Source organism: Theropithecus gelada, chromosome 20, assembly GCF_003255815.1.
Source record: "Theropithecus gelada isolate Dixy chromosome 20, Tgel_1.0, whole genome shotgun sequence".
Lineage (NCBI taxonomy): Eukaryota > Metazoa > Chordata > Mammalia > Primates > Cercopithecidae > Theropithecus > Theropithecus gelada.
In genome coordinates this window covers 44,947,083-44,961,310 of record NC_037688.1, presented here as the reverse complement: position 1 = coordinate 44,961,310, position 14,228 = coordinate 44,947,083, and positions in this window count along the sequence as shown.

The following is a 14,228-nucleotide window of genomic DNA, read 5'->3' as shown; positions in this document are numbered from 1 at the left end:
TTTTTTTTTTTTTTTTTTTTTTTTGTGACGGAGTCTCGCTCTGTCGCCCAGGCTGGAGTGCAGTGGCCGGATCTCGGCTCACTGCAAGCTCCGCCTCCCGGGTTCACGCCATTCTCCTGCCTCAGCCTCCCAAGTAGCTGGGACTACAGGCGCCCGCCACCTCGCCCGGCTAGTTTTTTGTATTTTTTAGTAGAGATGGGGTTTCACCGTGTTAGCCAGGATGGTCTCGATCTCCTGACCTCGTGATCCGCCCGTCTCGGCCTCCCAAAGTGCTGGGATTACAGGCTTGAGCCACCACGCCCGGCCTCCAACGCGTTCTTATCCAGTTCTTGGCTCCGGTTCTGTAGGGACATGCATAGAATCTGCGTGTCTTGAAACACAGCAGCTTCCCTTATGGGGGAAGACATCCACCCTCTTGGGAAGCTGCAGGTGAGAACTCGGAAGGGCTGATATCATCGGAGGCCCTATCAAGGGCAGCTGAGAGTTGGATAAAACCGTTTCCAAGGAGGAGGCTGAGTAAGCCAGTTCAGGACAGCCAAGCGCATTGGGCTTGATTGGGGAAGGTGGCAGGTGGAGCTGGGAGGTTGGGGCTGTCCACCGTTTGCACCACGGGTGCCTTTCCCTCGCTGTGCCACTCCTCTGGGGCAGGATCAGGTCTGCTCTCTCGAGTGGTGCTGCCTGCGGTGCAGCTGTGCACGCCTGGACGTGCTTTTTATCACTCGTTTAGAAATGATGTGATTGAAGATTTCAAACAGGTCATTGGAAGCTTTTCTGTACCGGCACTGAATGTTTGCACGAGGAAGTTGCAAACGACTTCTATAGGCTGAGATTCAAGGTGAGTGGTATTGGGGTCCCTCAGCCCACCTGGGCCCTGACCTCAGTGTCCGCTGCTGTGTGTGAGTGGCGTAGCGGGAGAACCTCAGGCTCCCTTATTCCTTGTTCCTGACCATGCCCTGGGCCCCTTCGGTCTGGCTGCGGCTCTGTGGTGTCCCTGCCCTGACACTGGGCACCTGCATCCCTAGCAAGCCCATCTGGCACACGAGGGGGCGGGGGCGGCCGTGGCCTTCCTCTAGCCACATGTCCTGCTGGCCGCTCCATTTCAGCTTTGTGCAGAAGCAGGTTGGAGCTGGAGGTTTTTCTCTGGGAACCTGCATTTGTGCTGCAGCCGCCTGCGAGGGCCCTCCAGCCACTGGCTCTGGCTTCCCTGACTCCTCAGGGCTTGTTCACCCCCAGGCTTTCTCGCCTGCACATGGTTAGACCATTTTCAGTGCTCGTGGGAGTCATGGACAGCAGCAGAACCTCCTCAGCCCCTTGGTTACTTCAGAACGCCTGCCCACATGCATCTTCCAAGCTCGTGTTGTCCTCATGGCTGCGGGGTCTCAGGTGCGAACAGGAGACACTGAGCTGTGGTCCACCATCCAAGGCTCTGCGGAAAGCAGCTGGGCTCTTCCAGGATGTCTCCCTTCTGGTTGCTGCCTTCATGGTGTGACTTTTAAGAACACTTATGGGAATGTGCTCATAGAACCACCACCTGCCCTGAGAATAAAACTCCTTGAATCACGATCAAGTCCAGTGTTAACGTGACCCAGCCTGTCTTTACTCTGGGGAGAGACCAGGGACATCATTTGACTACGCATCCTCAGAATTATTTAGAGAAGAAAGCAGCAGATCATTTCCATTCGGCTGGTAGTTTTTTGTTGTTTTTTTGAGACAGGGTCTTGCTCTGTCACCTGGGCTGGAGTGCAGAGGCATGATCACTGCTCACTGAGGCCTTGACCTCCTAGGCTCAAGCCATCTGCCCACATTAGCCTCCCAAATAGCTGGGACCACAGGTACCCACCACCACCAGGCCTGGCTAACTTTTTTTTTTTTTTTTTGAGACGGAGTCTCGCTCTGTCGCCCAGGCTGGAGTGCAGTGGCCAGATCTCAGCTCACTGCAAGCTCCGCCTCCCGGGTTCACGCCATTCTCCTGCCTCAGCCTCCCAAGTAGCTGGGACTACAGGCACCCGCCACCTCGCCCGGCTAGTTTTTTGTATTTCTTAATAGAGACGGGGTTTCACCGTGTTAGCCAGGATGGTCTCGATTTCCTGACCTCGTGATCCGCCCGTCTCGGCCTCCCAAAGTGCTGGGATTACAGGCTTGAGCCACCGCGCCTGGCCGCTAACTTGTTTTTGTAGAGATGGGGTTTTGCCATGTTGCTCAGGCTGGTCTTGAACTCCTGGGCTTAAGTAATCCACCCGCCTCTGCCTCCCAAAGTGCTGGGATTATAGGCGTGAGCCACTGCGCCCAGCCTTGGCCTGCACTTTGAATGGGAATGAGACCGTGCAAACGGTGGAATAACCTGTGTCACCCACAGCTCAGTGGCTTGCATGCCAGCCCTCCGGGGCTGCTGGCCAGGAGACTAGCCAGAGCACGAGGGGGTCAGAGCCATGTGGTTTTGGCCTGATTCTGCATTTGGTTGTTCCTGGAGGCCATGTAGCCAGCCTGCGTTAGGAAAGCACTGTGCCATCTGATCGTGAGCCCCTCCGCACCCCCTGGTAAGGTGACCTTGCAGCAGGAGCTGTGCCCTGCCTGGGTAGGCACCCACTGGGTAGGACCGGAGCAAGCCTGGCAGCCGCCACCTGCACCCACGCACTTGTGTTTCTCCTCGCAGTTTTAAGTAAATCTGTTTTTGAAGGCTTGTTGTGTGTTTTGTGATTTGTTTCTTTGGGAGCATGAGTCAGATGGAGGCGAGAGCCTTAATTAAGCCATGCGGGCTGTCGGCCTGGGAACCCAGACTTCCCAGCTTCTTGACAAAGCGTCAAATTTCCTGCGTTGACAGAAGGGAGCATTGAAGGGATGCCTTGGAGCCCAGACAGTGGTTGTCCCTGTGTCCTTCCCTTTGACCTGGCATCAGAGGTATCTCCAGTCCCAACCCAGAGGGGTTTGGGCCCCAGAGGGTTTTCTTAGATTTAAGCCAAAGTGAATTGCATCATCTGCGACCAGGATAGATACGGGAGGGTATGTGCTCAGAGCCAGGCAGACGAAGTGAGGATCTCATTGATCTTTCTTTTCTGTTTACTAAAGTAATACGTTCTTGTAAACAGTTCAAGTATTTAGCATAGACAGCGAAAGTACCTCCTGTTCTCATCCCAGCCTCCCCGTGACTCACTGCTGCTAATTAATGCTGTTAGCTTGGAATTGTAGAAAAAGGATGTTTTCCATGGAAATGCACTCAAAGTACACCATCGACTGGCAGAGATTGGCAAGTGTCATTTTCCAAGCGTTGGCAGTGATGCTGGGGAACAGGAACGCAGGTGGGACAGCTGTTTTGGGGACGGCTGGTACTAGCTCATGACACTAAGGACACGGGCCCTGGGATTGGCAACTGCGTCCTGAGGGCCCGGGCATGGGCCACGCAGGGATGTTCATTGCCACACTGTGACACCTGTCACAGGCCGGAAGGAGGCGGGTGGACTACGGGGGAGCCACCCATGCTGTCACCTGGCAGACGGGCACACAGCCTTGTTCCGTTGCAAAACAAGTGAGAGATGGTATTGGTGTAACACATAAAAATACAAATAATTTTTATCAATTCACGTGTGGTGAAAAGCTGAAGATACGCGTAGGAATAGTATGGTCACATCTAGAGGTATCGGAGGGTAGAACTTCAACTCTGTTTTGCTTTAAAAAGATTAAGGCTAGGCCGGGTGCGGTGGCTCACGCCTGTAATCCCAGCACTTTGGGAGGCCGAGGCGGGCGGATCACAAGGTCAGGAGATCGAGACCACGGTGAAACCCCATCTCTAAAAATACAAAAAATTAGCCGGGCGAGGTGGCGGGCGCCTGTAGTCCCAGCTACTCAGGAGGCTGAGGCAGGAGAATGGCGTGAACCCGGGAGGCGGAGCTTGCAGTGAGCCGAGATCGCGCCACTGCACTCCAGCCTGGGCGACAGAGCGAGACTCCCTCTCAAAAAAAAAAAAAAAGATTAAGGCTCACACGGCAGAACTAGCGTCTATTCATCTGTTGATCCTGATACCATTGATTAGGAGCTCCCCCGCCTTTCTGTGTGGTTCAGAAACAAGCCCCTCAGGCAGGACACAGTGCCCGGGGCAGTGATCTGCAGGCCCACCCACTGCCATCTCTGCTGGTCTCTGGGTTGCCGCATGGCCTGCCAGCTGCGGCTGCTTCCTGGGCCCTGAGCGCCCTCCAGGGAGAGCAGGCGATCGTGGGTCCCCGGCTGTGGGCACTTCCTTCTCTACTTTCAGGTTTGCTGCTATTTCCTGGGGCCTGGGTCCTGTCCCGGGGCCAAGCCATGGGGTCATCCTCAGCTGCACGGGGCGTGCCAACTACAAACGAGTCACTCGCTACAAACAGCACCAGGCAGCCTCCTGTCTGGACGAGACCCTGTACCCCGCAGACTGGAGACGCATCCCGATTTCCCAGGTCACAGCGGGGAGTGTGGATCTGATGAGGGACTAAATGCGGCATCTTTCATACGTTTCTCTTATTTTAAAATGAAAAAAAAAAATCAGGTCATGGGGAACGAGTGGAAGGCTGCTGCCTGCTGCAGTTCCCCTCTTGCTCTGAGAGAGTGGACAGCCCAGCCGGGGGGACCTGCTCTGGGCCTGGGTACCGCAGCCTCACCTAGACACAAGGGCAGAGGCGTTGTTCTCCAGGGATCTGACACCAGCATCCTCCTGGGTGCTCAGACCTTGGGCTTTTCTGTCTGCTGCTGGGGTTGAGGGGACAGCAGATGGGCAGCGAGGACTGGTGGCTGCCTAGGCTGGCCGTGCCTAACACCAGTGGGTGAGGCGGAGGCTGAGAAGGGATTGTGGCTGGGTCACCTGGGCCCAGATGGAGCTCAGTCCTCCCTCTGGGGACCGCTTGGCTGTGCTGCCCTTGGAGGCATGGCACTTTGCCCACCCGATGGATGGCGGGGCTTCAGCCTTCCTCCCCTTGCAGGGGGTGGGGTGCCCGGGGTCCTCCCTTTGTCCCCTCTCTTTAGGGGAGGTCCCTTTTTGCAGTGTGACCTCTAGTGGGTATTTAGGGTCACTGCAGAGGGTTGCCCCCAGCCAGCAATGTGAAACAATGCCATTTGGATAGTTTCCAAACCTACCCTCGCCCCCTCCCCATTTTGACTTGAAAATCCCCAAGTGACAAGGCAGCAATGCATATCCTTCCTATCTTCGCCTCTGTCTCTCTCCTTCCCGAGGGGGGTGATTCCTGGCGCCTTCCCTTCTTCCTTGTGTGCTGGCCTGGGCCCTCCCTGTTGCCGAAGCCCACCTGCACTGCCTCTGAGCCGCAGAGATCCTGGAAGCAATGTGGAAAGGCACTCGAGGGCCGGGGGAGGTGCCCCTGCAGCGCTGTCCCTCCCCACCAAACAAGGAGCCGGGCTCTGCTGGGTATTCTCCATGGCACCGTGTTTGGCAGACATTAACCACGGAACAACCAGGGGTGCTGGTGTGGCTGGGATCAGCCCACTCCACAGGAGAGGAAGCAGCAGCTCAGAGAGACTGAGTAATTTGCCCAGGGTCACAAAGCCAGGGAGTATTAGCCCAGGGCCCCAGCCCCGCAGCCTCACCTCTCCCGAACGTGCGCCTCTAGGAAGAGCCGCCGTCGGTGACTCAGTTCAGCTGTTCTGGGACCCTTGCAGCAACTGTGGTGTTGAATCAGAAGCGCCAGCTCACAGCAGGTGCGGCCAGAGCAGTCCCGGCTGAAGCTGGGCGCTGATGAACTTGGATTGAAAATCTTGACTTGGGCTCAGCCAGAGAGTGTATTGCTTATCAAACCACGACTTTTCCTTTCTGATGCGAAGACTTCTAGGACCTTGAATTGGGTTCTCATATAAAAAGACGAGAATGCTGTTTTACAGAAACACAGGGAGGCTCAGCCTGAGGCCACATGGCACACCACGGCTGGCTCTTGGGACCCGCAGTTCAAGCCCGGAGCCAGCTAAGGCCTCTGAGGGCGCAGCCCCCACGCCCCTCACAAATGTGGGTGGAGCTCAGTCAGCATCTGGCTCGGCATCCCCATCTGCCGTGCACCCCTGCCTTTCCAGCCTGCGGCTCGGCTCCCCTTGCCCAGCCCCACGGCCTGATGTCCTGGCTGCATCCGCCTTGGCTGGGGCTCCTCTGGGCATCCGGAGTTGCTGCTTCCTGGCTCCTTCCAGATGTTTACAGAAACTGCAGGTCCACAGAGGACAGATGGCTCTGCCTGCAGGGAGGACAGGCCCCTGGTGCCCCTTCCCACACATACCTGTGCCACTGGCCCTGGGTCTGGCTGTCCTGAGCTCTCCCTGCCTGGCCATGCTGATGAACATGCTCTTCCCAAGGAGCAGAGTCGGCGGGAAGAGGCAGTGGACCCACCCAGGGCGTGAAGGTGCTTCTCAGAGTGAGGCCTGGGAAGCAGCCTTTGGCCCCAGGGCCAAGCAGTAGGAACTGACAAAGCACAGAGGGTCCACCTGTGTGCATAGCCGAGCTGCAAACTCAAGGTTGTCACATGAGAGCCCTACCCACTGCCTCAAGGGAGAAAACGGCTTGGCTCTAGGAGTCAGGCCTGCGGTGGGGCCCAGGCAGCCCTCACTGGCTGAGACCCTTGCAGTGTTCTCGATGCTCAAGCCTTGTCCGCTTCCCTCGGGGCAGGGTATTACCTCGGCAGTTGGTGTTTGCGTCCGGGTGAATCTGTGCACCGGGCCGCTCTGTGCGTTGTGGGAGGTTGAGCAGCATCCTTGGCCCCAACGATGGATGGCAGTCCCTCCCACCTGTCAGCCAACAGGCCCCAGAAGGTCAGGTGTCCCCCAGGCCACTGGGCACTACTGGGTTGTTAACCTGCACCTCCCATGCGACAAATGGTGCTAAGCATTGGGGACATGGCAGTGAACAATGACAGCTCTTCCCCAACATGGGCCACACATATCACGTCCCGGAATATGTGCTCTTGTGGCCACCCCTGATCAGATACATCAGGAGACAGTGGACTCCCAGGTGCAGGGAGGGTCAGGGCTGAGGTGGAAGTGGGCAGGGGCAGTCGTGTGCTGCTTGGCTCCGGTGACACCTGGCCCAGCACCTGATGGGTGAGGAGAGGCAAGTGAGATGCTGTGTCCTCAGTTGTCCTCCTCTCCACCTGGGAGGCATGTAATTCCCAGAAACCTCAGCAGGGGCCGACTCCGCACTGGCCAGAGCCGGCCCTACGCCACCCAGGAACCAACTGTGGCCCAAGGAAAGGGGTTTCCATGAGGCTTGAGTGTGTCATGGCTCCCCTGCAGTTCTGGGGCTACCTTCCCTGGGCACGTTCCACCCAGTTCCTGAGCAAAGCAAAGAGGCAATGGCCACTGGGTCACCATCTACCATGAAGTCGGATTGCTCCCATGGGTTGGGTGGGTGTGAAGCTCGGCGTCACCAGGGAGCTGTCGGGAGAGATGCTCACCCCAGTTCCCGCCTGCTGAGCTGTGGCTTTTGGGGAGGTGGTTTGAGCATTTGTAGTTTCCAAGGCCCCCAGAGCAGCTGTCCTGTGGCCGTTATCTGCCGCCACCGCACTAAACAAAGCACCTCCGTTTCAACATCTCTGGGGAAGAGGATTCCAGAGAACACACTTCAGGGAAACGCACAATTTTACACGCCCAGCTAGCAGCCCTTTGCCCTTTAGTGAGAAAGAGTTGAGCTGTCTTTTTTCCTTCCTTTTAAAAAGCATTTGGGCTGCAAGCGGTGCCTCACGCCTGTAATCCCAGCATTTTGGGAGGCCGAGGCAGGGGGATCACTTGAGGTCAGGAATTTGAGACCAGCCTGGCCAACATGGTGAAGCTCTGTCTCTACCAAAAAATACAAAAATTAGCCAGGTGTGGTGGCGCACGCCTGTAATCCCAGCTACTTGGGGAGACTGAGGTGGGAGAAATGCTTGAACCTGAGAGGCAGAGGTTGCAGTCATCTGAGATTGTGCCACTGCACTCCAGCCTGGGTGACAGTGGGACATCCTGTCTCTTAAAAAAAAAAAAAAAAGCAAGATGTGTTTCCCCCATCCCCCAAGGACCAGTGTTTGCCCGTCTGTGGGTAGCAGCACTGCACTGACAATGTGGGACTTTGGCCCGATGCCCTGAGATCCATCCGCGGTGTGACTTCAGAGCAGGATTCACAGGGTGGAGGCACCACAATGGATCTGTGTCCCCGGAAAGAATATTTGCAGTTTCCAGTTGGACACTTTATGAATAAAATCACTATAAACATCTGTGTGATTTTTTCTGTGGACATAAGTTTTCATTCCTTTAAATAGCTAAAAGTGGGACTGCTGTGTCACATGGTAAGCACATGCTGCATCAGAGAAACTGCCACATTTTCCAGAGCAGACGGAGTCCCCTTGTGCCACATCGTTGCCATCCCTTACGATGTACTCAGTATTCTTTTTTTTTTTTTTGAGACGGAGTCTTGCTCTTGTCGCCCAGGCTGGAGTGCAGTGGCCAGATCTCAGCTCACTGCAACCTCTGCCTCCCGGGTTCAAGTGATTCTCTTGCCTCAGCCTCCTGAGTAGCTGGGATTACAGGCATAAGCCACCATGCCCGGCTAATTTTTTGCAGTTTTAGTAGAGACGGGGTTTTCACCATGTTGGTCAGGCTGGTCTCGAACTCCTGATCTCGTGATCCGCCCACCTCGGCCTCCTAAAGTGTTGGGATTGCAGGCGTGAGCCACTGCGCCCGGCCCTCAGTGTTCTTTATTTCAGCCATTCTGAGAGGTGCGTGGTGAAAACTCATTTTGAGTTTAGTCTGCACTTCCCTAGGGACTAAAAAAGTTCAGCCTCTCTTAGTGTGCTCAGCTGCATTCATGTTTGGCAGCATGTCTGTTCAAAACTTTTGCACAGTGTGCTTGTAGTCCCAGCTACTTGGGAGGCTGAGGTGGGAGGATCTCTTGAACCTAGGAGTTCCAGGCTGCAGTGAGCCATGATTGCATCACTGCGCTCCAGCCTGGGTGACACAGCGAGACACTCACAAAACAAAACAAAAAAACCTACAAAAACCCAAAAACCCCCAAGACTTTTAGCACATTCCTTGATAGAAAATTTGAATTAGGGGAGGCAAAGGGAGACTGAAGACACAAGGAGTTGGAGGGTGAAAGGGAAAAGTGCAGGGACAGAGTGGGGAGCTTGGGAGATTCAGGACGAGCCCCTGCACGCGTGAGCAGCTTGGGGGAGCTGGAAACTGACGGGCAATTCTGCAGAGAGTACAGGAGCTTTTCCCGAAATTCGCAACAGCCCAATAAATCCTTCTTGCCTCTCAAGTGTCCCTAGGAGCACAGTTTGGGTACTAAGAAAAAAGTCTGTTAGTGAGTTTCACTTGCCCAAGACAGGGAATTTTTAAAGTTTCCTCATCTGTAAGATGGTGACAGTAACCCGCCTCATAGGTTACTGTGAGGAGTAAATGAGTTAAATACAGAGAGCATCCAGACTAGTACCTGGCACATAAGAAACTTTCACAGTATTAACTACCGTCACCATCATCATCATCACCACAACCATAATCGCCACCACCATCGTCATCACCATCCCATCACCACCATCACATCACTATCATCACCATCACCACCATCCTCACCACCATCATCACTATCACGATCATCACCATCACCATCGTCACCATCACCACCATCACCACCATCATCACTATCACGATCATCACCAACACCATCACCACCACCATCACCATCATCATCATCACCACAACCATAATCGCCACCACCATCCCATCACTATCATCACCATCACCACCATCCTCACCACCATCATCCCTATCATGATCATCACCATCACCATCATCACCATCACCACCACCACCACCATCATCATCATCTGAAAACTCTAAACCTGCTTTGCCCAAAGTCTACTCTTGGTGACACACCCGTTGTGTGAACCTTAAATAGGGAGCTCAGTCAAGGCCTCCTTGAGAAGATGACACAGTAGAGACCTAGATGCAGTGAGGCAGCCCTGAGACACTTGGGGAAGAGCAATTCAGGCAGAGGGAGCAGCAGGTGCAAGGCCATGGTGGTGTAAGAAAGCAGCACTGGGCATCGAGGCTGGAACAAGGAAGGAGGAATGCAGTAGGAGATGAGGGCAGAGCAGGAACCAGGGCGAGGGTGCATCAGTGTGCGGGTGTGTGATGTGGGAGCATGCATGTGTGTGCGCACATTTGTTTGGGTGCATGTGTGTGCTGTTATTAGCTAGACATAGATCTCACAGTGCTCTGTGGGTCATAGCAAGGACTGTGGCTGTCTCTGGGCCCCACAGGAGCCCCTGGAGGCTCCACATTGAGAATGGTCTTCAGGCAAGGAAGGTGGAGGTGGGAGACGCCCACTGAGACGGCTGCTGCATGCATTCTGGTCTGAACCCAAGTGGGGTCGTGAGAGTCCTGGGAAGTGACGAACTCTGGGTGGAGTTGGGGACTCCAGTAATTTCAGAGACAGTGCTAAGATAGCGGGTCCTCGGTGCCATGTGATGGAGGTGGGAGGATGACATGTAAAAGAGGTATCTGGAAATTAGCAAACTCAGAGTGTGGCTGTTTTGCGTGGCTATGCCCCTTTTCATGCTGCTGTGGTAACAGCAAAGAGGAGGATGATGACGCTGTGTCTGCCTCAGCAGACGGCACAAAGATGAAGTAAGGGAAGACCCAGATGGCCCTTGGAAGACATGTAAACTGTCACGATTGGAGAGACTGTGAGAATAAGGGGAGATGATGAAGCCAGCAACCCCTAGCGGAACGGATAAGGGTTCCTCTAGGAACCAGCAGAGGCACCCAGAACAACGTCTGTACGGGCATCGGTCACATGACACATAATTAAGGGGCGGTGAACACAAAACGCAAACAGACACAAGTCAGAGGCACCTGGGTGATCTTGACCTCATCACTGTGGGATCCAGCCTGGGAAGGGACTGTCAAAGAGACCCCAAAAGTGTCTCCAGTGAAAGGCCTGAGATTTTTATTATTTTCATTTCTTTCTTTTTTTTTTTTTTTGAGACAAGAGTCTCGCTCTGTTGCCAAGGCTGGAGTGCAATGGCATGATCTCGGCTCACTGCATCCTCTGTCTCCTGGGTTCAAGTGATCCTCGTGCCTCAGACACCAAGTAGCTGGGATTATAGATGCGTGCCACCATGCTGGCTAATTTTTAAATTTTTAGTAGAGACAGGGTTTCACCATGTTGGCCAGGCTGGTGTCAAACACCTGACTTCAAGTGATCCACCTGCCTCGGCCTCCCAAAGTGCTGGGATTACAGGCGTGAGCCACCTCAGCCAGCCAAGACCTAAGATTTTTTAAAATTACAGTTCTTATTTAGGTTTCATTTCATTTTACTTTTTTTAGATGGAGTCATGCTCCGTCGCCCAGGCTGGAGTACAGTGGTGCGATCTGGGCTTACTGCAACCTCCGCCTCCCAGATTCAAGCGATTCTCCTGCCTCGGCCTCCTAAGTAGCTGGGATTACAGGCGTGTGCCACCACACCCAGCCTAGGTTTCAGTTTAAAAACCACATTTTTACTTTATCTCCAAGACTTGAGTTTGTAGAACTCCTTTTCTATGCCTGCCATGGGTTGAATTAGGCAAGATTATCCTGGAATAACAAGCCAACCTGAAAGAAAATGACAAAGTGTCAGTTCTTTTCTGGTTTGGCAGTGCTGTGTGCGTCTGTGGAAACGTCTGCAAAGCTAGAGAGAGAGAAATGCGCAAATGTGTGGAAGTAGCGTCCTCCCCCGTCAAACCTCTGGGGGAAGCACTGTGCAAGGTCTGGTGGACCTCTCCCAGGCCCTGCTTTGCACACTGTCACCGTGTGGCTGTGTGGCTCTGCACGGGGGCTGGGGCAGCACTGAGGGTGGCTGTTCCTGGAGGATATGTCTGTCTTCCTTGCTCCTCGTCCACCCACAGGGTCTTAGGGGCTGAAAACTCACTTTTTTTTTTTTTTTAAGACTGATTCTTGCTGTATTGCCCAGCCTGGAGTACAATGGTGTGGTCTCAGCTCACTGCAACCTCTGCTTCATGGGTTCAAGTGATTCTCCTGCCTCAGCCTCCCAAGTAGCTTGGATTACAGGCATACAGGTACCTGCCACCACATCCAGCTAATTTTTGTTATTTTTAGTAGAGACAGGGTTTCACCACGTTGGCCAGGCTGATCTCAAACTCCTGACCTCAAGTGATCTGCCTGCCTTGGCCTCCTAAAGTGCTGGGATTACAGGCGTTAGTCACTGTGCCTGGCCGAGGATGTGATGCTGTCTTGGCGACCAGCTGTATGGTACACAGAGAGGTGTCCCCACTCTGTCCCCCACCCCTGGCCTCTTCAAATCCTGACAGAGGGTCAATGACAGCTGTTCCCTGTGGGATTAAGCCTTCATTTTCAGTGGATGACGAATCCTTTTCCCTCTCCACGGGAGCTTTACATCTCTAAGAAATCTTGAGTCGGAAAGTAAGCGTCTGGAAGGGAATGTGCCACCTGCCGCCCTCCTGGTGTTCTGGAAACCTCAGCAGGGCCACTCCTGCTCTCCTTCCTGCTCATTTCCCGGCATCCACACAGGGTGTTTTCTTCTAAAGATCTTGCTGGCACTTGCTGAGCCTCATGCTGCTGCAGCCAGCCAGTGACTCTTGCATCAGTGACTGGTACACATCTCCCTCTGCCCACCAGGTCTCGGAGGGTCACTGCTCTCAGCTCTGAACCAGCCCTGGCTTTGGTCGCTGGTGTGTGGCACAGATGCAGGTGACATGGAGCTTCGTAGTAGTCAGAACAAGCCCTTCCATGCAGCAGCATCATGGTCAGAGGCTGTCTTTGTCTGGGTTCCCCTAAGGGGGGGACAGACCTTGAGATGAGGATCTGCAAGTGGTTTATTGGGCAGATGATCTGGAAACATAGGTGGTGGGTGGGGAGGTGGAATGGGAAGACAGGAGGCGGAACAATAGGCATGACCAAGAAGATCAGGACATAGGCGGCTGGAGCCGTCCTGCGGGGGATGCCAGGAGCCAGTGCAGAACACGTCCTGAAGTTGTCCTGACTGCAGAGTGGAGTGGCTGGAACATTCACCCCACCCTGTCACTGCTGAGGGCTGTCCCCACACATGGGTCAAGCAACTCTCGTAGCCGGAAAGAGCCATTAGCAGGTGAAAGTGAGGCTGTTTGCCTCAGTGGCCCACTGCTTGTCTGCCCTGTCTAGCCAGGTTGATGGTCCCCTCTGGTCTGGGGTAGCTCCTGCTGCTCAGGTGTCAGGCCTCTGTGCAGGGCCACTGCTAGCCCAGGGTGCTCCTGTGTAAACTCACACATGGTGCTCCTTTGGAGCAGGCTAAGGCCCAGGCTGGGGTGCATGACTGGGTGAGCTGAGCATGGGGGAAATGCAAGCCTCACTTGGGTTCTTGGCAAGGGACCCTTGATTGGTGAAGAAACCACACAACTGTGCCCAGGAGCCCTGCTGCTGTCTGGGTATAGGCTGCCCGGGGAGGTGTGATCTGGGAGGAACCTGCAACTCTCTCCCTGGAATCAAGGAGGTTCTGTAGGCATGACTTGGGTCCCCATTACCTTGGGTTCACAGAGATCTCATTCTGTTCCTCTTTCCCTCTACTTGGGGGTTTTGGAAACAAAAGCCTAGAACAGGCAGTGGTAGTGGCCAAACTTCCAGCCTGAAGCACGCTCACGTCACAAACTGACGTGTGCTGGACTCTGTGTCTAGCCTTTTTTTTTTTTTTAATTTTTCTTGAGACAAGGTCTGGCCCTGTCACCCAGGCTGGACAGAATCATGGCTCATTGCATCCTCAGCCCCCCGGGCTTAACTGATCCTCCCACCTCAACTTCCCAAGTAGCTGGGACCACAGGCATGTGCCACCATGCCTAATTTTTAAATTTTTTGCAGAGACAAGGTCTCACTACGTTGCCAAGGCTGGTCTCGAACTCCTGGGCTCAAGTGATCTTCCCACCTTGGCCTCCCAAAGTGCTGGGATCACAGATGTGAGCTACCATGCCAGTCCCTGGTTTTTAAGCACTTCTCATGCTCTTTCATGTCTGATCTTCTCAAACTTGGTTCTATGGTTATCATTATTTTACACACAAAACTAAAGCTCAGAAAAGTTAGGCAACTTGTCTGATACCTGTCTCTGGGAAGAGGCAGAGCAAGGATTGGGATCTAGGCCTTGTTACTCAGAACACAGGGCAGGGTGGCTGGAGTTTCCTTCACATCACCAGCCTGTGTCATGATGGATTTGCTTTCCTGGTTTTGAACATCACACACGTGGAATTTTCTGTACA